This window comes from Vombatus ursinus, unplaced genomic scaffold (genome assembly GCF_900497805.2).
Source record: "Vombatus ursinus unplaced genomic scaffold, bare-nosed wombat genome assembly UNPS02000749.1, whole genome shotgun sequence".
Lineage (NCBI taxonomy): Eukaryota > Metazoa > Chordata > Mammalia > Diprotodontia > Vombatidae > Vombatus > Vombatus ursinus.
The window spans coordinates 28,064,792-28,086,134 of record NW_020940527.1 but is presented as its reverse complement, the minus strand read 5'-3'; the positions used below and the strand labels follow the sequence as shown (position 1 = coordinate 28,086,134).

The 21,343-nt window shown below is 40.2% G+C and overlaps 1 protein-coding gene across 4 annotated transcripts in view; it reads right to left on the bottom strand.

The window, feature by feature from the left end:
• SORBS1 (sorbin and SH3 domain containing 1) overlaps positions 1–21,343 on the bottom strand; it is a 302,200-nt gene that overhangs the window by 195,979 nt on the left and 84,878 nt on the right. For all 4 annotated transcript variants that reach the window (XM_027859816.1, XM_027859821.1, XM_027859828.1 and 1 more), the window contains exon 3: positions 2,109–2,169. The gene's annotated coding sequence lies outside the window, so the exon portion shown is untranslated. The remainder of the gene's footprint in view (positions 1–2,108; positions 2,170–21,343) is intronic.

The following is a 21,343-nucleotide window of genomic DNA, read 5'->3' as shown; positions in this document are numbered from 1 at the left end:
CTCCAATATTTACTATTGGACAAGTCATTTTATTTCTTCTGGCCTCAACTTTCCCATCTGAAAAATGAGAAGGGTCGGCCTACATAATTGCTAAGGTATCCTGAGCTCTACATCCCACGATCCTAAATTATGGTAGGTGTTACACATAGCTGTCTGTTTCTTCTAATATGTGAAATAGAAGACTCTTTAAAAATATCAAACTGTAGGAAATTACTTCAGCAGGAAGCAGTCACAGCATCAGTCCATAAATGCAAGTATATATATCCAGCCACTGTGAGAAACAACTTGTCAATGAGCAACCAAAAAGTCGGAGAAAAGGTGCTAAGAAGAGTTTTTGATATCAAGTTGGCCTGAATTTCCAGAATCATCTACCCAGCAGCAGAAAGGATTTGATTCTAACGTATAATTTAGGGTGAGTTATAAGTAACGTAATGCAAGCCTACAGGTAAAGCCAAGGCCAAATCATGTTATAGTTGGAAATATTTAAGGATTAACGAGAAAGGTACTAACTTGTACCTATGCATATTATGTGGTTTTTCAGTTGTTTCAGTCATGTTCCCATTTGGGGTTTTCTTGGCAAAGATACTAGAGTGCTTTGCTATTTCCTTCTCCAGATCATTCTACAGATGAGGAAACAGGCAAACAGGGTTAAGTGACCTGCCCAGGGTCACACATTCAGTAAGTGTCTGAGGCGGGATTTGAACTCATCTTGCTGACTCCAGGCCCAGTGCTCTATGCACTGCACCACCTAGCTGCCCTCTCTATGCATATAACTTTAAAAAGCTTGCACTTACAAGTTGTCTATTTCATTGTTTACGATTAAGTCTAACCCTTTAAGTAAAAATGTTTGTTTGTTTTTAAGGAGAAAAAACATACTTAGTTAACTATCTGATGACTTAAGCATTGGAGAAATTATGGCACCTACTGCCACCTGGTGCCAATATCACTAAACTGCAAATCTACCAATCCTATAAACCCAATCCTCTAAACATCACACCTTTTTTATCAATATGCCCCAGCCAAAGGTGATTCTATACATTCCGCCCTTCGGGTACAGATTCCTTTGTTATTATTGTCCTAGACTTGTGATCTCATTGGCATATGCCACTCCCAACGTAGAAACATCCTCAAATGATACAGACCAGTAACATACAGTCTTAAAGAACAGCCTGAGGCATTGAGATTAAGTGACTCATCTGAAATCAATCTCTGGTATTCATGGACTTGAACCCCAATCTTATGGGACTACTTGTGCCTGACCTATGGTAGAACCTTCAGAGACTGCATTAGTCTGATAAGCCAGAGTCAGACACACTGTCCCTTGACCCCTCAACACAATGACATCATTCTAGTCCTCTTTGAGAATGAAGGACAAGGAAAGCAAGGTTGCCCTCCAGCCACTACATCATCCTGCCTCTCAAGGACTCCATTAGTATTACACAAGACTGACAAAGTGTTTTGGATCTTCATTCTAGAAGTAATTGGTTTTCTTCATATTCCATGTCACATATTGGAATCGATCAGGAAAGAACAATTCTCTAACTATATGCAGCATCAACTATAGCAAGTAGTTTGGGAATGGTTACTGGATCACATAGAATCACCCCCACCTCCAAAAAAAAATTATGTCTAGAAATACTACTGGTCAAACTGAAAGAAAGAAAGAAAGAAAGAGAGAGAGAGAGAGAGAGAGAGAGAGAGAGAGAGAGAGAGAGAGAGAGAGAGAGAGAAAGAAAGAAAGAAAGAAAGAAAGAAAGAAAGAAAGAAAGAAAGAGAGAGAGAAAGAAAGAAAGAAAGAAAGAAGGAAGGAAGGAAGGAAGGAAGGAAAGAAAGAAAGAAAGAAAGAAAGAAAGAAAGAAAGAAAGAAAGAAAGAAAGAAAGAAAGAAAGAAAGAAAGAAAGAAAGAAAGAAAGGAAGGAAGGAAGGAAGGAAGGAAGAAAAAAAGGAAGGAAGGAAGAAACAAAGAAAGAAAAAAAGAAAAAAAGAAAGAAACAGAAACTAAGAAACAAAGAAAGAGAGAGAAAGAAAGAAGAAAGAAAGAAAATCACAGATACAAAAGTCTGGTGAGCAGATGGTAGTATAGAATCTATCAGTGACAACCAGCATACCTTGGGGAAAGTATCTGCAACAGAAGACTCTGGAGGCTATAGGAGAATGGGTTTCAGTTCCCTAAAAGAGAACAAAAAAAGGAAAAAAAATTACATAAAGAACTCACAATTATCTAGGCTTTGGGAGCTGTCAAATGCTTCATGTACATTAATCTCATTCTACTATCACAACCAACCTTTAAGTTAGGGAGCCATACTACCTACAGTAGGAAACCTCCCACTGTCATAAGTTAGACCATGAGAGGAAACATAATATAGTTTTAAAAAGAAAATTGTGGTAGAATTGGAGTCAGCAGACCTGGGTTCAAATTCCAGCTCTTGCACTTACTATGTGACCTTAGGTAAGTCATTTAACAGTATCTGAATCTCAAGTTTCCTCAGCTGTGAAATGGAAATGATTACATTTTTCATTATCCAAGCTCACAGAATTGTTGTAAGAGAAGTATGTTATGAACCTTAAAGGACTATGGACATTTCCAGTGTACTGAAGATGAAGAATGTTACCCACCTCTGGACAAGAAAGAGGATAGATTCAATATGCAGAATAACATAAACATTTTTTGGACACAGCTGATGTGGAAATTTGTTTAGCTTGACTATGAATACTTGTTACAAGGGTTTTCTTTTTCTTTTTCTTTTTCCCAGTGTGAGGGGGTGGTGGAAGAGAAAATAAATGTTTGTTAAATTAAAAAAAAGAAAATTTAATTTTTAAAATGGTGCTGTGAAAATGTGATGACCTAGCAAACAGAACAAAGAAGGAAAAAAGGAACCCATATATACAAAAACACAGTGTCCCCCCAAAGTCTTAGAGTAGTTTAGAGCTGAAATCTGCACCAAGACTTTTGGGACTGGCATATTTATAGCAGCTCTTTTTGTAGAGGCAAAAAAACTAAACCAAACTAAAACTGGACACTAAGGAGATGCCTATCAATTAGGAAATGGCTTACAAAGTATGGTGTATGAACACAATGAAATACTGCTATGCTGTGAGAAATGATTAAAGTGACAGTTAAGGAATAACCTGAGATTTATATGAACTGATGCAGAGTGAAGTGAGCAGAACCAGGAGAACAATTTATTCAATAACCACAATATTGATAAGACCAACACTTCTGAAAGACTTAAGAGAGGTGACAGACTCAGGGAACAGAATGATGCAAATGATTTGAACATAGATAAGTTGTAAATTTGGGCCCGGGGTGGGGAACCTGCAGCATCAAGGCCACATGTGGCTGGGGCAGCACTTGAGGACCTAGAGGACCACATGTGGCCTTGAGGCCGCAGGTTCCCCACCCCTGGCATAGACAATTTGTTTTGCTTGAATGCACATATTCATTACAAGAATCGTGTTTTTCTTTTCTTTTTTTTTTCTGATTTAAGTCGGGGAGGCAGAAGGGAAAGAAATAGATTAAAAAAATTTTGAAAAGAAATGTGAGCTATTATGAGGCCAATTTTACAAATGAGCAAACTCAAGGTGAGAGGGTGAGTGACCTATCCAAAGATATTCAGCTAGTGAGTAGTGGAGTCAAAACTGGAACCTAGATCTCTGAGCTCCAAGCCCAGTGCCTGTCCACTACATCACACAGCCAAGCTATAGCATGAGTATAATGAAAATAACTTCTATTGTCCCCTAAGTCTCAGTGCAGCTTAAAACTGAGACCTTGGGGATACTCTGTGTTGTTAACACTTCACAGTTTACAAATGCTTTGCCTACATTATAATCTCATTTGAGCCTCATGGCAACCCTGTAATGTAGATGCCACTATTATGATGATGATACCCATTTTTACAGATGAGGAAACTGAGGCTATTATTATGATGTCCATTTTTACAGATGAGGAAACAGATTTGCTCATCACTCAGCTAATCAGTACCAAATGCAAGATTTAACCTTGGGTCTTTCTGATCCCAAGTCCAGAGCTCTACTCACTTAACACTATGCTTTTCGTTGAATAAAGGCAAGAGGTGACATAGCTCAGCCTAACCATGCCAAGCCTGAAATAGAAGTTAGTATGTCATTACAGCGCCATCAAAGGAACACATTCCCTTGTGTCCTGCAAAACATGACAGGAATCTTGCTTTGACAAATTTAAACAGGGGAATATTTTTTTTAAACTTACTATTATTAGTTCCCATTTGCCTATGAATCAGCCTTCACCGTGCAGGAGCATCTATGCCTCATCAGATGAAACCCAAGGCGACATCTCTGTTTATTATTTTGAAAAGAAAGCCCTGGTGCCAAGTTTCCTGCAACACCCAACTCAAACTATGAAATCTGGAGGACAGAACGTCCTGTTGCCAGGATTTGAAGACAGGAATATATTCTGATCTAATAGATCAGCCCTACTTTCTTTTGGCAACAGGAAGGAATTGAATTCCAAAGAGCACATGGGGCTGCATACCAACACACCTTTTGAGGTTCATGCAACATAATTTATATTTAACCCCTTCCATCTTCACCACCTTTAAAAATGGCTGAGAATAAAGACATTTTATCTAAGGACACATTAATAAGCAGCACTTGATTGGCACATGCAAGTGTTAGCGAGATATTGCTACATTCCCTTCAATGCTGCTCCAGAAATGAAATTACCCAAGCGGGAATAAAAGCTTCAATATTTCAGTAGATCTGAGAGCTAATTGGCGTGTGCACATGCTCCAACAGTATCAGGCGTCTTATCCTCTCTGACTTGTCTCCATGATCTTCTCATAAATCCTTCATAGACTATCTACCTAACACTCTGGAGGATTTCTGGATGTTTCAATAATCACTACCGCATTTCAGCTGTCTATTTGTTGTCCATCCTTCTCATTGCCTACTTGACTGTTATACCTTCTTTTCAGCTATAGCAGACTCTTCCTGGATAAAGTCTTTTATGGAACATCTTGTGTGCATATCGTCATTGGTAATATTCTGTCATGTTTTGCAGCCTACATAATGCCTACTCAAAATAAGGTGATCTTTGAGTCACCAGCAATTTTGAGTCTTTGGAGATCATGGTATTCTTTGATACAGCATCACCAAGAAAGTATTGGAATTTTTTTTTAATGGGCATTAGTCTGGTATTCCCCAGCACCATTTGGTACAACCACTGTGACCTCAAATGACTCCAGTATCTTGCACCTTTGCCTGAGAACAGCAATGAAAAACCCCAGAATGTTAGAACTGGAAAAGACCATAGAGGGACAGATTTGGAGTTAGAAGACTAGGTTCAAATTCCATTTTCCCACCAAACAATGATCTTGGGCAAATCACTTCCCCTCTCTGGACCTCAGTTTCCTCATACGTAAAATGAGAGTGTTAGACTATATGATCTCAAAAATCCCTTCCAGTTTTAAATCTACAAACCTGTGATCATTATCTTCATTGGAAAATGAATTCTACTGAGGCAAAGTGACTTGCCTAAAATCCTACAGCAAGTAATTGACAGAGCTGGAACCAGGACCCAGGTTTGCCAATTCCCTCCCTGGGTGCTCATTCTCTACACCACACTGCTATGAGACATATTCCAGGACATCATGGTACCCTTCCAGGGATGGTAACAATTAGAACCAGAATGGAGTACAAGCTCATTCAGACTCGTCTGATTAGATTTATATGTAACAGTGTGTTAATAGTTAGAAGAGAGCTAAGCTAGGGGCAGCTAGGTGGTGCAGTGGATAGAGCACTGGCCCTGGAGTCAGGAGGACCTGAGTTCAAATCTGACCTCAGAGACTTGACACTTACTAGCTGTGTGACCCTGGACAAGTCACTTAACCCCATTGCCTAGTAAAAACAAAAACAAACAAAAGGTAATTTTTTTAAAAATGTGTCTCTAACTTCTTCTTACCTATCCGTACATATGTTATACCCCACTGGTAGAATACAAAAACCCTGGAGGCACAGATTATTTTGTCTCTGTCTTTGTGTTCCCATCACCTTGCACAGTGCCTGACACTAAGCACATGTTATACCATACAATGGTGACTGAATGAATCAAGCAATAGAGGAACCATCTCTATTGCCATCTGCACACACTCTTGTGTCTTCTTTCCCATTTGCGCTCCAGCACATGTACTGAAACCCTGGTTTGACCTGCAAGCCCTGGAGGAAGGAAGGTCTTCTTTTCTCCACTCTAGCTCCACCCTATCCCATGACCCCAGAGCGCCAAGCCCAGAGCCCTCACACACAGCAGGTGCTCCAGGATAGCTGATGATGATGAGAGAACAGAGGTCTTTCAAGGGCTGGGCTGGAACTCTTATGGGAAACTCAGATTGTGCAACCTGGAAGAAAGAAGCCCTGAGGGGAAAAATTTCCTAATGATTTTCAAGTAAAACAACCGGGAATAATTGCAGGAAAAGGCATGCTCACTCAGTGAAACATCTGAGTTGATAGTCTTAAAGAAATGCAATTTGAGTCCTTCCTAAGTAGACTCAGCAACTCCATCAGCTTCCAAACAAGCCTCAGTAAATGCCCAATCTGCTATTAATGAAGACTTCAGAAGAATTTTTAATTAGCACATTCATTGTTTGTATGCAAATTACTGTTGCTGAAGTAGTTATGAAAGTGCTTGAAGACAGCTTTTCTGAAGTAAACAGCCCTCTGGCAATCTTATTTATACTTTATTTGCTGAGTCAATCTTTTTTTCCAAAATGGTGAAAACCTGAAATTGCTCATTGGAAAGGAAAATGTTCTAGCCAGTGAGATCATAAGACCCAGTGTCTAGTCCCAGGTCTATCATGCAGTACCAAGTCCCCATCCTTCTTGAGAACCTCAGTTTCCCCATCAGTGAAACAAGAAGATTGAATTAAATGACTTAATCAATGGTCTCTTCCAACTCTAACATCTATGATTCTATGATTGAATGTCTAGTTCATGAACTGGAACCGGAATTAATTAGTTTTTGCTGTAGGCTGATGTTTTCTATAGAGAAACCCATAAACCAGATTCCAACATTAAGATGACTTAATTTTATCTCAACACAGCCAGGAGAACTCATTTCTGGAGTTCACAGGGTGGTCCCAGCCAGAGAAATAGAGAAGTTATCGGTCTTGTCCCGGGTTATAAATCTGGGAATTATCAGAAGATTCTTAAGGAAGGTTCCCTCAACCCGCTTCCTTCAAGTGACACCTCCCAAATGTTTCCTTATCCCAGCTACTCAAGCCCCTCTGCTTCCTCCCTAAACTCAACTGCTGCCCAGGTCCTTTATCCTGTTTATCAGTGGGATGGGATTCATTAGGTGATCTTGACCTTGGGGTCCTGTTTTCCAGGAACCTAGAAAAGTCCCAGCCTCCACCCTCCAATCAAGTTCATTCATAAAATCAGTCTCGGAGTGTGATGGGACCTTTGATAAGCCTGGCCCTCCTCCCAAAACTGCCAGTGCCACTATGCCCAGTTTCTAATGATTTTCAAGTAAAACAATGGAGAAAAATTGCAGGGAAAGTCATTCTAAATTGATGAAACATCTAAGTTAATGCCCTGTGTGAACAATTCACTGCCTATCATTTAAAATGAGTGTTTCTAGATTCATCGCCTTTCATCCTTCTAGGGACTGCTGCCTCCATGTTCTCTGACACAGAATTCCAGTCTGTGAATTAGCCACTCACACATTATATAGCTTCCTCAAAACTCTACATCAGAAAAGCACACAACTCCCAAACTTCCCTGCCTAGCAGCCCATGCTGATCTGGGGCTCATCACAGAACCATCGAATCACAGGTTTTCAGTGATGAAAGAAAAGGACGGCAGGGCCATTTAGTCTAACGCTGTCATTTTATACACGGAAGAACCGAGACCAAGAGAACTCAAATGACTGACACTAAGCCACATATAGGTAGTAAGCAGGTGGCAGTCAGGATTGGAACCCAGAGCACAGAATTTGAGAATTGGAAGAGATCTCTGCGTCCCTCTAATCCAATCCATGAAGGAATTCTCACTAGAACATGCTGGACAAGCGTTTGTTTGTCTGGTGTCTGCCCCAAAGAGACACCATTACCTTTCAAGGCAGCTCATCCCTTTCAGGGAAAGCTCAAATTGGTAGGATGTTTTTTCCTAACAAAAAGTCTAAATTATCCTTTTTATGAATGACTTCCACCTGTTGCTGCTGGTTTGCTCTTTGGGGCCAAAAAGAACAAACCAAATCCCCCTCCCCGGGACAGCCCTGAAAATACTCGAAGACAGCTATCATGTCTCCCCTGACATTTTCTCTAAGCTAAATTTGCCCATTACATTGTGACCTCCTTGAGAGCAGGGATTGCCTTTTGCCTTTCTTTGTATCCACAACATTTAGCTCAGTGCCTGGCACATAGCAAGCACTTAATAAATGTTTATCAACTGACCAGTTCCTTCAAATGATCCTCAGATGTCTTTGGGCCCAACTTTCACCACTGTGGTTGCCTTCCTTTGGATACTCTCCATCAGTGGTGTCAAATTCAAATAGAAATCAGGGCCCACTAAACCCTACACAAGGATTCCTGGGGCCATATTTTGACTCAGAAAATCACGTATTAACATTATCTATGTTCTATTGTATTCGTTTGGGGCAGGCACAAAGGGGTGCTGCAGGCAGATGGCCTTGTGTTTGAAACCTTTGCTCTCCACTTTATCAACATCTTTAAACCGGGGTGCCCAGAACTGAAACCAATACTCTTCATGAAGATGGACAGTGGCAGAGTACCATGGGATTATCACCTCCCTGTTACTGTAAGCATTGCCTCTCTTAAGGCAGCCCGAGATGTTTTGGCTGCCAAATCAGACTCAAGTTAAGCTGACAGTCCACAAAACCCAAAGGTCTTTTTCAGAACTGCTGTCTAACCAAGCTTCTCCCATCTTGTATTTATGAAGTTGATTTTTTTTTGTACCCAGGCACAAGACTTTACATTTATCTGTATTGAATTCATCTTATTAGATACGCTAGCTTGTCAAAATCCCAAAAGGGATTCTGCCTGTCATTCATTCCATTAGCCATACCACCCCTCTCAGTTTTGGGTCTCCTACATATCTGATGAGCCAAGCAAACCAACTATGCCTTCATCCAAGGTATTGATAGAAACGTTAAAAGCATTGGGTCAAGCACAGATTCCCTGGGCTACTCCACTGACACTTAGCAACCACTCTTTGAGTCTGACCACCCAACCAGTTGTGAATCCGTATGACTGTATTAGCGCCTAATTGATTGTCTTCATCTTCCCTACAAAATACTTTACCGAAAGCAATGAGGTAAGCTGTATCTACCTCATTCCCCTTATCTACCTGGTCCTCTGACTCCAAATCTGATTCTCTTCCAATTATGCCACTGCGTTACCAGGAACACATCATTTAACCCTTCAATGCCTCAGACAACTCTTCAAGACTGTAAATACAAGTCAGTGGCTGATCTGCATGGATGGAGGGAGCTTTCTTGGAGTTCACTACACCAATAAAACCATAGGGATGGGCTATATTTAAAAAAAATTCTTACCATAGTATAAGTCCAGCTGTCATCAAAGCAGATACCTACGTAATCCAGCTGGCCCAGGCCAGGGTTTGGTTTTTTCCTCCCTATTATCAGGCAGTAAGAAGACCAATAGGTGCCCAACTCAGGGATTCAATTCAATATTTACTAAGTACCTACTAGGTGCCAGAGATACAAAGGCAAAAGCAAAGACTGGAAAAGTAGGAAGGGGCCAGGGTATGAAGGACTTTAAAAACCAGAGGATTTTATATTTAATCATTTAGATGACAGGGAAGCCACTAGAGTTAATTTAATAGGGGGCAATATAGTCAGACCTGCACTTTAGGAAGGTCACTTCAATAGCTTAGTAGGGGATGGACTGAAATGGAGAAGAGACTTGAGGAAAGGAGAAGGAAAGGGAAATAAACCTTTATATAGCACCTACTATGTGCAGGCACTGTGCTAAGCTCTTTAATAGATATTATCTCCTTTGATTCTCATAACAACCCTGCAAGGTAGGTACTGCTACTGTTTTCATTCTACAATTGAGGAAAATGAAGCAGAGAGAGGTTGAAGTCACTTGGCCAGAGTAACATAGTAATTAAGTGTCTGAGGCCAGATTTGAACTCAGATCTCCCTGACTCCAGGCCCCATCCTTTGATCTACTGTATCACCTAGTTGCTCCAGGCTAGGGAGACCAACCAGAAGGTTACCGCAATAGTCCAAGCACAAGGTGATGAAGGCCTATACAAGAGTGGTGACAGTATCAGAGGAGAGAAAAAAAAGCACATATGAGATATCATGAAGGTATAATTGATAAGACTTGGCAAGCGATTGGATATATGGGGGTGAGTAAGATTAAGGAATTGATGTTGCAAGCCTGGATGACTAGGAGGATGGTGCCCTCCACAGTAACAGAAAGATAAAAAGAGGGAAGGTTTTGGGGGATGGAGGAGGAAAATTAGTTTAGTTTTAGACATGTCATGTTTAAGATATCCATGAGACATCGAGGTCCAGAACCCAACATTTCACTCAATAATAACCTGGCAGCTAGGTGGCACAGTAGACAGGGCACCAGCCCTGAAGTCAGGAGGACCTGAGTTCAAATCTGACCTCAGACATATAACACTCACTAGCTGTGTGACTCTGGGCAAATCACTTAACCCCAATTGCCTCACCAAAAAAAAAAAGAAAAGAAAAGAAAAGAAAAGAAAAGAAAAGAAAAGAAAAGAAAAGAAAAGAAAAAAGAAAGAAAAAAATTATAATAACCTGCCTCACCTAAGTGCTGAAGGACATCCAAATCAGGACACTGGGCAGCAAATGGGAATCTGTCCCCACTGAATGGCCACCCACAGTCCAATGGCAGCATCTCATGCCCATAGGTTTGCACATGCTCTGCTATTTTTCTACTGCTTCAGTATTCTGCCCTCAGAGCAGTGGCGGGTAGTGGCTGTAGTTCTTCCAGGGACGTGTGAAGACTATGGAGGTGACATGCTCCATACCAGTGTCCACATCTGGAATCTCATGCTGAAACTGTTAAGGCCCAGGGGCTGCTGTTACAGATCAGACTTGATCACATCTCTACCTTTCTCAAACACTGGTAGTATCTCCTCACTGTCTAACAGATAAAATAGAGATACCTTATCCTTCCTGGCATTCATGGCTCTTCACAATCTGGCTCCAAATTACTTTTCCAGCCATGTTTTACACCACTCCCCTTTAGGCATTCCAGCCTCACTGGACTACATGCTGTTCTCCACTTTCAACCTGTCAACTCCTGCATCAGAGCATTTGTTTACAAAGTCCCTCTCATTTGTAAAAATGAGGGGCTTAGAATAGAGATCTCTAAGGTTCCTTCCAGCTCTAAAAGTCCATGATTCAAACTTGCTATGATTCTCCTTCCCTTTCCTGAAAAAAAAAAATTCCTAAGAACACATACATAGCTCTCAGGTTTACAAAACTCTTCCCACACAACAGCCTGGGAGTTAGGTCAAGCAAATGCCATTCTCCCAGCATGGTGCAGTGAACAGAGCTGAGGCCTTGGACTCAGGAGAGCCCTGACCTTCAATCCTGGTTCTGACTAATCTTTACAACCATGGACAAATGGTTTCACCTCCCTGGTGTTCAGGTTCCTTAAAAAAACGGGGATTAGATTTCTATAAAATCTACCTCACATGACTGAGGATGAAATGTGATTAAAGAACTATGAATATCAACCACTGTCGTTGTGTTTCTCATTTTAACAATGAGGGAAACTGAGGCACAGAGAAGCTAAGGGTCACAACATGAATCTATGCCAGAATCTGGTTTCAAGCCTAGGTCCTCTGAGTCCAAATCCCCCTGGTCATCCCACTACACCAAGCTGCCTCTCACAGAGGTTTTAATCTGACCAAAGTCATGTCATGATTCTAGATTCTCCCTTTTCTTTCCATTCTTCTGATCAGATCACAGCCTTTTGTTTTTAAAGCTTCTCTCACTAATATCTGCTAATCTCTTTTTTAGCAGGCTGGGTGTGCCAAGGGGCTGGGAAGCCTTTAGATAGCCACAAGGGTGGGAGAAAGGGTGGAGGCTCGAGGAGACCTTTAGCTATTCAAAATTTCTAATCTCGGAGTAGCTAATCCAGAGACCTTTCCATATTTACTTAGTTACTGATACTCATCCCACAAGAGATAAACTGGGACAAACCAGGAGAAAGAAAAGGAAACAGTGAGGTAAGGGTGGTTGTATACTTGGCACCAAGCAGAGGAAAGATGCTGAGCTGGCCAGGATATATTCTTCCTCCTAAGAGAGGAATGAGACAACATACCATTGTAACTTTAAGCTCTAATTGGTTTCTAAGAAGAGGGCTAACGGGTCCCATCTTTCCTTTCTACTTATTTTCACATAGTTAATAGTAGATTAATTGTCAGCATGTCCCATTTTATCCTATAAGCAGGGTGTAGGTAGGGTTGCCCCTACACTTAAATCCCTATTCTCCTCACAAAGGGGGGAAATTAAATCAACCATTCATTGCCTCAGCCAAAGTGTTTATCAAACAGTGTGACAGGGTACAAGAACAATAAAAGATAGGGTGCCTGTCCCCTTGAGCAACTCAAAATCCAACGTCACACACAGGGAAATGACCTAAAAGGAAGGTAATATATTCTTCACAAGTCCAAAATGATTTAGATTTAATTGAGTCTATAAAAGGAGAGGAAATGTTGTTAATGTTAATGTAAGCAGTCAGAAAGCGGTAAAGACTTGACTCTACATACACAATTTCAGAGCTACTCATGGAGAGAACTCATTTTCCTCATTTCCATCACTGAAGATGATGGTTAGTCAACTAGCATTTATGATGCACCTACTCTGTTCTAGACGCTGTGCCAGATGGTGGGAATCCAAAGAACCAAACCCTACTCTCAAGGAGCTCCCAGTCTAATAATGGAGACAATGTGCAAACAGCTATGTGTGGAGGAGATGTAGACAGGATCAATTGGGGGCCATCTCAAAGAAGGCATTAAGATTAAAGAGGACTGGGAAAGGCATCTTGCAGAAGGTGGGATGTTAACTGAGAAAGCCAGGAGGGAGAGATGAGGAGGAAGCGAGTTCCAGGTATGTGGCACAGCCAGGGAAAATGCTCAGTTGGGAGATGGAGTATCCTGTGTGACTGTGAGCAAAGACGTCAGTGTTACTGGATCTGAGTATGTGGAGGTGTAAGAAGACTAGCGAGGCAGGAAGGAGCCAGGTTACAAAGAGTTTCAAAAGTCAAACAGAGGGTTTTAAATTTGATCTTGGGAGCCATAGGGAGCCACTGGAGTTTATTAAATGGAGGGTGTGTGTATGTGATAGGGTCAGACTTGCATTTTAGGAAGATCAATATGATGGCCAAGTGAAGGATGGATTGGGGTGGGGAATAGATTTGAGGCCAGGAAATCAAAACAACAGACTAGTATTGCAAGAGACCAGGTCCGAGGTGGTTGCTGTGTCAGAAGAGAGACAGGAATATGTATGAGAGCTGTTACACAGGTAAAAACAACAGGACTTGATGATTATATATGGACGGGTCTAAGAGAGAGTGAGTAGTCAAGGATGACAGCCTGGGTGTCTGGGGAAGTGGCGGCAGGTTCCCTCCAAAATAATAGGAAAATTAAAAAGAGGAGAAAGTTTGGGGGGAAAGATAACAAATTTGGTGTTGAATATGTTGAGTTTAAGATGTTTATGGGACATCCAGTTTGAGACGTCCAAAGGGCAGCTGGAGACACAAGACTTGAGGTCACCAGAGAGATTAGGACTGGCAAGTGGATCACAGAATCGTCTACATAAAGGTGATTACTGAAACCACAAGAGTTGATATGATCACCAAGTGAAATAGTGTAGAGGGAGAAGTGAAGAGGGCCCAGAATAGAGCCCTGGGGACTCCCACAGTTAGCAGGCATGACTCAGATAAAGATCCAGGGAAGAAGACAGAGGAGAGGTGAGACAGGTAAAGAAGGAGAGGCCAGTGTCACAAAAACCCAGAGAAAAGAGATTATTCCAAAGAAGAGGATGATCAGCTGACTGTCAAAATCTGTGGAAAGGTCAAGAAGGATGAGGATCAAGAAAAGGTCATTAGATTTGGCAATGAGAGATCATTAGTAACTGAGGAAAGAGCCGTTTCTGTTGAATGAAGAGGTCAGAAGTCAGACTACAAAGAAGTGTGTTATCTCTAGAAACTAAATCTGTTACCTGAGACCTTAAAAGAAGCATCTGGGAGGTTTAAATGGTATCTTCCAGACCAAATCAACACTGCCCCCTGCCCCCTTGGGTTAAAGTTATCTTTATTTTGTTTAAAATGTTATTGTTGCCCCCTTTTTTTTTAAACAAAGATATAATACTTACATGGCCTACTTCACAGATTCCTGTGAGGAAAACACTCAGCAAACCTTAAAATGCTTTAGATATGAGTAATTATTGTCATGGGCAATTATGATCTAGGTCAGACAAAGGGAAGAAGGTGGGAAGTTTTTTTCTGGACGGAATAGGCAGTGAAATATAGCTATCCCCTACTCTCTTGCTCTCAAGAACCAATCTGTCCCCTGTCCAGCAGAAGAGGGAAACCTACTCAAGTCCCAATATATCACATCTCACCCCTTCCACTAAATCATCCCTATCACAAAGAAAATAAGTAAAACCGACTGACCAAAGGACCATATCTGACAGAATATATTACAACCTGATCCTATACTCCCCCATTTCTTTCCCAAGAATTGGAGGATGTGTTTCATCTTTCAACTTTCAGGAACATAATTAATGATGGCAATGAACACGAGTTCCTCTGCTTTTTAGTGTTGTTTACATTTTACTATTATGGTCTTTGTATATACTGTTTTCCTAATTCTTGCATTTATTTTTAATGTTTCTAAATGAAATTGTAGAGGAACTTCTGAGAACCCTATAAGATTAGGCCCTTCATATTCGCCACATGTAACATTAGAAGCAAAAAAAATTTTCTCAAAAGGCCCATGATATTATCACAAATACTCTAAATTAGAAATTAGAATTCCTATTCCATTATATCATTGACCCTTAACATATCTTAAATTAAAACTCTAAGTGTTTGTGTGTAATTAAAAACATTCATTTCAGAGCAATGCGATTAACAAAAAAACTTTATTGACTTTCTCTACTGCTGTTTAGATTTAGGAGGCCATGAGTGGTAATAAAACTGAGAAGAAACCTATGAAAGATAAAGAATCATAACATCATGAAATAAAAATAGAATGGGAAAGGGTAGCAGGATTTTAGGCTCATTTGCATATTACAATAATGGAAAAACTGCAAAAGAAATGAATAGTCATACAAGCATCTTATCATGAATGTGCTTTGCATGACTACACATGTATAACCTTTATCAAATTACTTGTCTTCTCTGGGGAGGGGGGAGGAAGGGAGAGAATTTGGAACTCAAAGTTTTGAAACCAAATGTTAAACATTATTTATATATATATATCTATAGATATAGATATATATATATAACTGGGGAGAAATAAAATACTAAATAAATACCAAAAAAAGAAAGAGTTAAGAGTCTTAATTTTAAATTTCCAGAAATTCTAAAACAATAGAAAAACCCCAAAATTCTCAAGGACATTTAAATGAACCCCTTCTTAAAATATCTTTTGCAGATGTAAAGTCCATTGATACATGAAGAGTGTTGAGTGTAATTTATTCATAAGTAAATTATTCCACTTTCTTGGACATTGCCCCTAATCAAAATGTTTTGATCATCTGAGCCTTTTAATATGGAATCATAATAATGACTGACATGTAATTCCTCAAGTTTTGCAAAGAGCTTTACATCCATTATCTCAGTTGAACCTCACAACAGCTCAGTGAGGGAGATACCATAAAATAACAGCCTAAGTGGAAAGAATCCTTACTTTATAATGGTTTTATCCAATGTGTTTTCTGACTGTCATTCACATGTCAAATTTTCTCAATTAGGTGAACATAAGGTACATTATACAACTTTACAATTGCTGCTTTCCTCTTGTGGTAGTCTTTGTAAAGCAATTCTATCGATTTGTGTTAGGAAAGATTTACTTTTCTGGGAAACCATTTAAAACCATCATCAAGTGCAATGCATTGAGTACTGTCTCTGGAGTTAGTGGACCTGAGTTCAAATCTCACTTCTGTCTGTATGACCTTGGAGAAGGAAAAGGAAGAGAATAAGAATTTATTAAGTGCCTACTGTGTGGCAGGCACTGTGCTAAGCACTTTACAAATATGATCTCCTTTAATTCTCACAACAATCCTAGGAGGTAAGTGTTGTTACTGTCCCCATTTTTCAATTGAGGAAACTGAAGCAGACAGCTTACCTGTTGTCAGCTAGCTATTAAGTTTCTGAGGCTAGATTTGAACTCAGTCTTCCTGCCATTAGGCCCAATGTTCTATTCACTGTGCCCCCTAACTGCCAAGATGACTTACTTTGGGAAAGTCACTTAACCTTTCTGGGCCTCAGTTTCCTCAGGAAAATAGGGGGAAGGGCAGTTAAACTAGATGAAAGTCAGTCAATAAACATTTATAAGTGCCAACTATGTGCCAGGCTCAGTGTTAAGTGCTAGGGATACAGAGAAAGGTAACATACAGCCCCAGCTCTCAAGGAAGTCTCAAAAGTCCCTTCAGCTCCTTATCTATGAACCTTCTCTCACTTTTATTCTTTGCTACAAAGTTCTAGGAACACATATTGAATTAAAAAATGATCAGGTAGTCAGTCCCTATTAGGCACAATCCACAAGTCAGTGGATTTTCAGTAAAATGAATACATATAAAAAAACAATAAAACCACACTACCTGATATTATTCAGACTACAAAAGATAGAAAGGGAAATCCTCTACTTCCTGCCCCTGCTATCAACATGAACATCTACTATAAAAGGGTTGTCAGGCAAGGACAGAGGCTGGCCCCACTATGCTGTTTGAGGCATATTGGATGAATTCTTCCCCGAGAAATTCGGAGGTGTGATGGCTTTATTTGGATCACGAACTTTGGTGGTCATTATGAAAGTACAAAATGACATGAGCATTCCTCTGAGCCTACCTCGGCAGAAACGATATTTGATGAAAGCGTGACTACACTCTTTAGACAAGAGAAATTCTTGTGGCATAAGACAAACAAAGAATGACTCATCTCTCTGCTGATGAAGGGATTTCATGATGAGAGCACGGCTGAAAAGCAGGCATCTGATGATGCTGATGCCAAATTCATCAGATATGTCTATTGAGAGGTCTTCTTCCTGTGAATGTGCTGTAATTGCTGGAGAGGATGTTGAGATAGCCCCTTGTTTTGGAGACAGCCTATGGTGGAACCAGGAAATTTGGGCGGGTGGAGGGGAAGAAAAATGTACTTTTCCCTCCCTAAATTATAGCTGCTAGAAGGAATAAAATATCTTATTTTTATATGCAATCAGCAGCTGTGATACAACAGCCTTCTTGTTCAAAAAAGTCTTGGAGAAACGCCAAGACCTATGAGAGGTCATTGCTATACTGAATGATTTTGATTTGCCTTATGATTCAGTTGCTTTGGCAGGAGAACATTATCCCTTGGCCCTTAACAGTGCCTTGGGAAAGGAAACCTCTATTTACACTCATCAGTGCAACAGCTTTATAAGACCTGTCACAAGAGAAACTACACTGAGCTGCCACTTACTGAAACTGTCCTGGCAGAATCCTTTCCAAGGGTCTCAATGAATTCATCACTCATGTGACATCCAAAAAGCTCTACAAATTGTGGCATTTTGTTTTGGAAGCCATCAATAACCAATCTCACTCCCTTTATGACATTCCATCCACTCCACTCACTCTAAAGGCTCTCTCGTAGTGTATTAACAGGTAGGGGCAGGATGCAGCTGTAGAAAAATGGGTTTGAAATTTTCCACAGTGGCAGGCAAAGCCAGGGACAATGAACAGGGTCCTAACTCCTAGAACCTCAGAGTCAGAAGGGACTTGAGGCCATCTATGCCCAACTTGTACTTGCACAAGAATCCCCCTGTACAATATAACCTATATATTTATCTAATACTTGCCTGGAGATCTCCAGTGAGGCTCCCCCTCAGGCAGCCCATCCCACTTTTCCACGGTTCTAATTGTTAGAAATTTTTTCCATCACCAAGCCCACATTTGCCTCTTGGCAGCTACTACCCAACGCTCCCAGTTCTGCCTTTGGGCGTCAAGCAGGACAAGCTTAATCCTTGCTCTCTGAGACAACCCTTCAATTATTTAAAGATAGCGATCCTGTGCCCCCTAAGTATTCCCTTCTTCAGGCTAAACATCTCCATACCATTCTGTTCAGTCTCAATTGGCTCATCACCAATATGGCTGACTTCTTCATCTTATTAATGTGTTTCCTAAAATATGGCACCCAGAACTGAAAATCATGCCATGAGTTGCAGGCAGAGTACAATGTAAATATCACCTCTCTTGTAGATACTATTCCTCTCAATGCAACTTCTGATTATACTGCCTTTTTTGGCTGTCCTGCTGCCCTACTGACTCACGTTGTGTTTACCATCCACTAAAACCCCACAAAGACCATTATCAACCACATCTTGCATTTGTGAAGTGGATTTTTTTAACCCAATTGTAAGACTTTATATTTATCTCTAGGGGCAGCTAGGTGGCGCAGTGCACAGAGAGCTGGGCCTGGAGTCACAAAGACCAAAGTTCAAATGTGACCTCAGACACTTACTACCTTGTGACCCTGGGTAAATCACTTAACTTTGTTTCCTCATCTGTCAAATGAGCTGGAGAAGAAAATGGCAAATCATTCCAGTATCTTTGCCAAAAAAGCCCCAAATGGGGTCATAAAGAGTCAAACATGACTGAAAAATGACTGAAAACAACATTTATCTCTGTCAAATTTCATATTATCAGATTTAGTACAACATTCTGACTTGTTAACATCTTTTTTTACATCCTAAATCTGTTATACATATTAACTATCTCTCTCTCTCAGTTTAATGTCACTTGTAAATTTGATAAGCTTTCACCAAGTCACTGATAAAAAAAACAAATTAAAAAAAACAAAAACTGTGGAACATCCTACAGCCAAGGTCAATTTATAGAGCACTCCACAAGACATTCCTCTCCAAGGTGACAATGACCATTAATGAACATTTTTTGCATCTAGACATTCAAGCAATTCCAAATCTATGTAACCATGCTATCATCTACCAATATCTCTACACTCTATCTTTAAGGAGAACACAAAAGTCTTTGTCAAGCACCTTGCTTAAATCCACTTATCCTATGTATACAACATTCCCCTGAAATATCAGCCTACCCAATTCATCAGTATGTCAAGGACCTGTGATTTCATGAGTAGAAATTTCCTCCACTAATGCTGATTGCAACTAATCTATAAATTACTATCTTAGAGAGTTGCTTGGGCTTCAGAGAGGTTAAGTGATTTGCTCATGGTCACGTGTGACCATGTTAGCACAAAGGTCAACTAGCACTCAAGTCTTCCTGATTCATAGATCAACAACTTATCTGCTAGTCCACATTGCTAGTCTAGTAACCCTGTCCATAAAATGAAATAGTCAGACATGACCTATTCTTGACAAAGTCATGTGAGCTCTCAGTGATCCCTTCTTCCCTTTCTAAATTAATGTTTGTGAGTGATCCCTTTAAAAGTGTGTTCTACAGTGTTTCCAGGAACTGATGACAAGTTACAAGCCTCTAATTTGTAAGTATTATACTGGTTTTTTTTTAATCTGCACAACATTTAATTGGCAGCAACCAATTCTTTCCTTCATTGAATCACATCAAGAATAGTTGTTATCTCCTTCAAGTCTACATTTTGAAAAATGAAATTATCATTATGTTAATACCGGAATTTATCAGCAATTCTGCTTTTAACAGAGATGTCTTAATGTCCCATCACTGCTACATGTTTCTGTGTTAGGTTTGCGATGTTTTCTGAAAACCTCATTTATTTTCTCCTTCTAGCTGAGTGTGCAGCTATGAATATGTTGCTTCTCACCAACTGCCCTGCTGCTTTACCCTCAGATCAGAGATCATTCCCTCCCTGGAGGACTTAGCCCTTTCAGCTTTGGAATTCCCGTTCAGGGTCTCATGCTGTCTTAACTGATAAGTAACTCACAAGGCCTGCTCTATCTAGCTGGCCTTAGCCATGCGTCACTTTGCATTTCTGCCATGATGTGGCTATCCATCCTACCACCTCAATCAAACTTTCCATTCCTCATCTCTTCTTCTAGCTCTGGAAATATAATCAAATCAATACTGCCATTGTTACAATCTCCTCCCCCAAAGTTGTTATAATCACTGCTAGTGACTTTCCCAACCAAAACACTACTCCCTAGTCCGTACTTTCCTATAAACATGGTAAGTTCCTTGAGGGGAGGACCTGTCTCACATTTATATTTATATCCCCAGAATTGAAAACAGACAGACAGTAAGAACTTATTTTTTCATTCATTCATTCATTCATTCATTCATTCATTCATACCCTTCTCTGGTTTGCGGATTTCTTCCTACGATTAATTTTCTTCCATTTTAATATTATCCAACCACTCCTTTTATATAAATAAAACTGTTCTTTTGAATAAGGCATTCTCTTACAAAGGCATATTCCAGTCAACAGTCCCATCCTGCCCAGTCTCAGTAGTTAAATTTTCCTGCTTGAATTAAGGTCTCTATTTCATTTTCTTTATAACACATTCGTTGTTGTTATTCAGCCATTTTTCAGCCATCTTTGACTCTCTGTGACCCCATTTAGGGTTTTCTTGGCAAAAATACTGGAGTGGTTTGCCATGTCCTTCTCTAGCTCATTTGAAAGATGAGGAAACTGAGACAAACAGGGTTAAGTGATTTGTCCAGGATCACACAACTAATAAGTGACTGAGGCCAGATTTGAACTCAGGAAGATGAGTCTTCCTGACTCTTGACTTCCTGATACAGATATTCTCTTCAATGAATTACTGCTCCTCTCTACTGTTATTCTTTTCTGTGGTATCTGGCCTGACAGATACATGTAAACAATTAATCCCTCACTTTCCATTTACAGTTGAAAACCTTCTTGATCAGATTCACAGGACTCTAGGCAAAAAAAAATTTTTTTATCTGTATTTTGATGCACTTCATCTCTGGCCAAGAACTCATCATTCCTAAATCTTAAGTGGTGGTCCAGAAATACAAATCTCACTCTCAGATAACATCTTCTCAACCAGCTGTTGACTAAATCTGCTTTTCTCTTCTGAAGCCCTCCCCTTTCAATAAATGGACCTCCTCAGCAAGGAATTTTTCTGCTTTCCAATACTGGATATCCTATCCTTTGGTGGT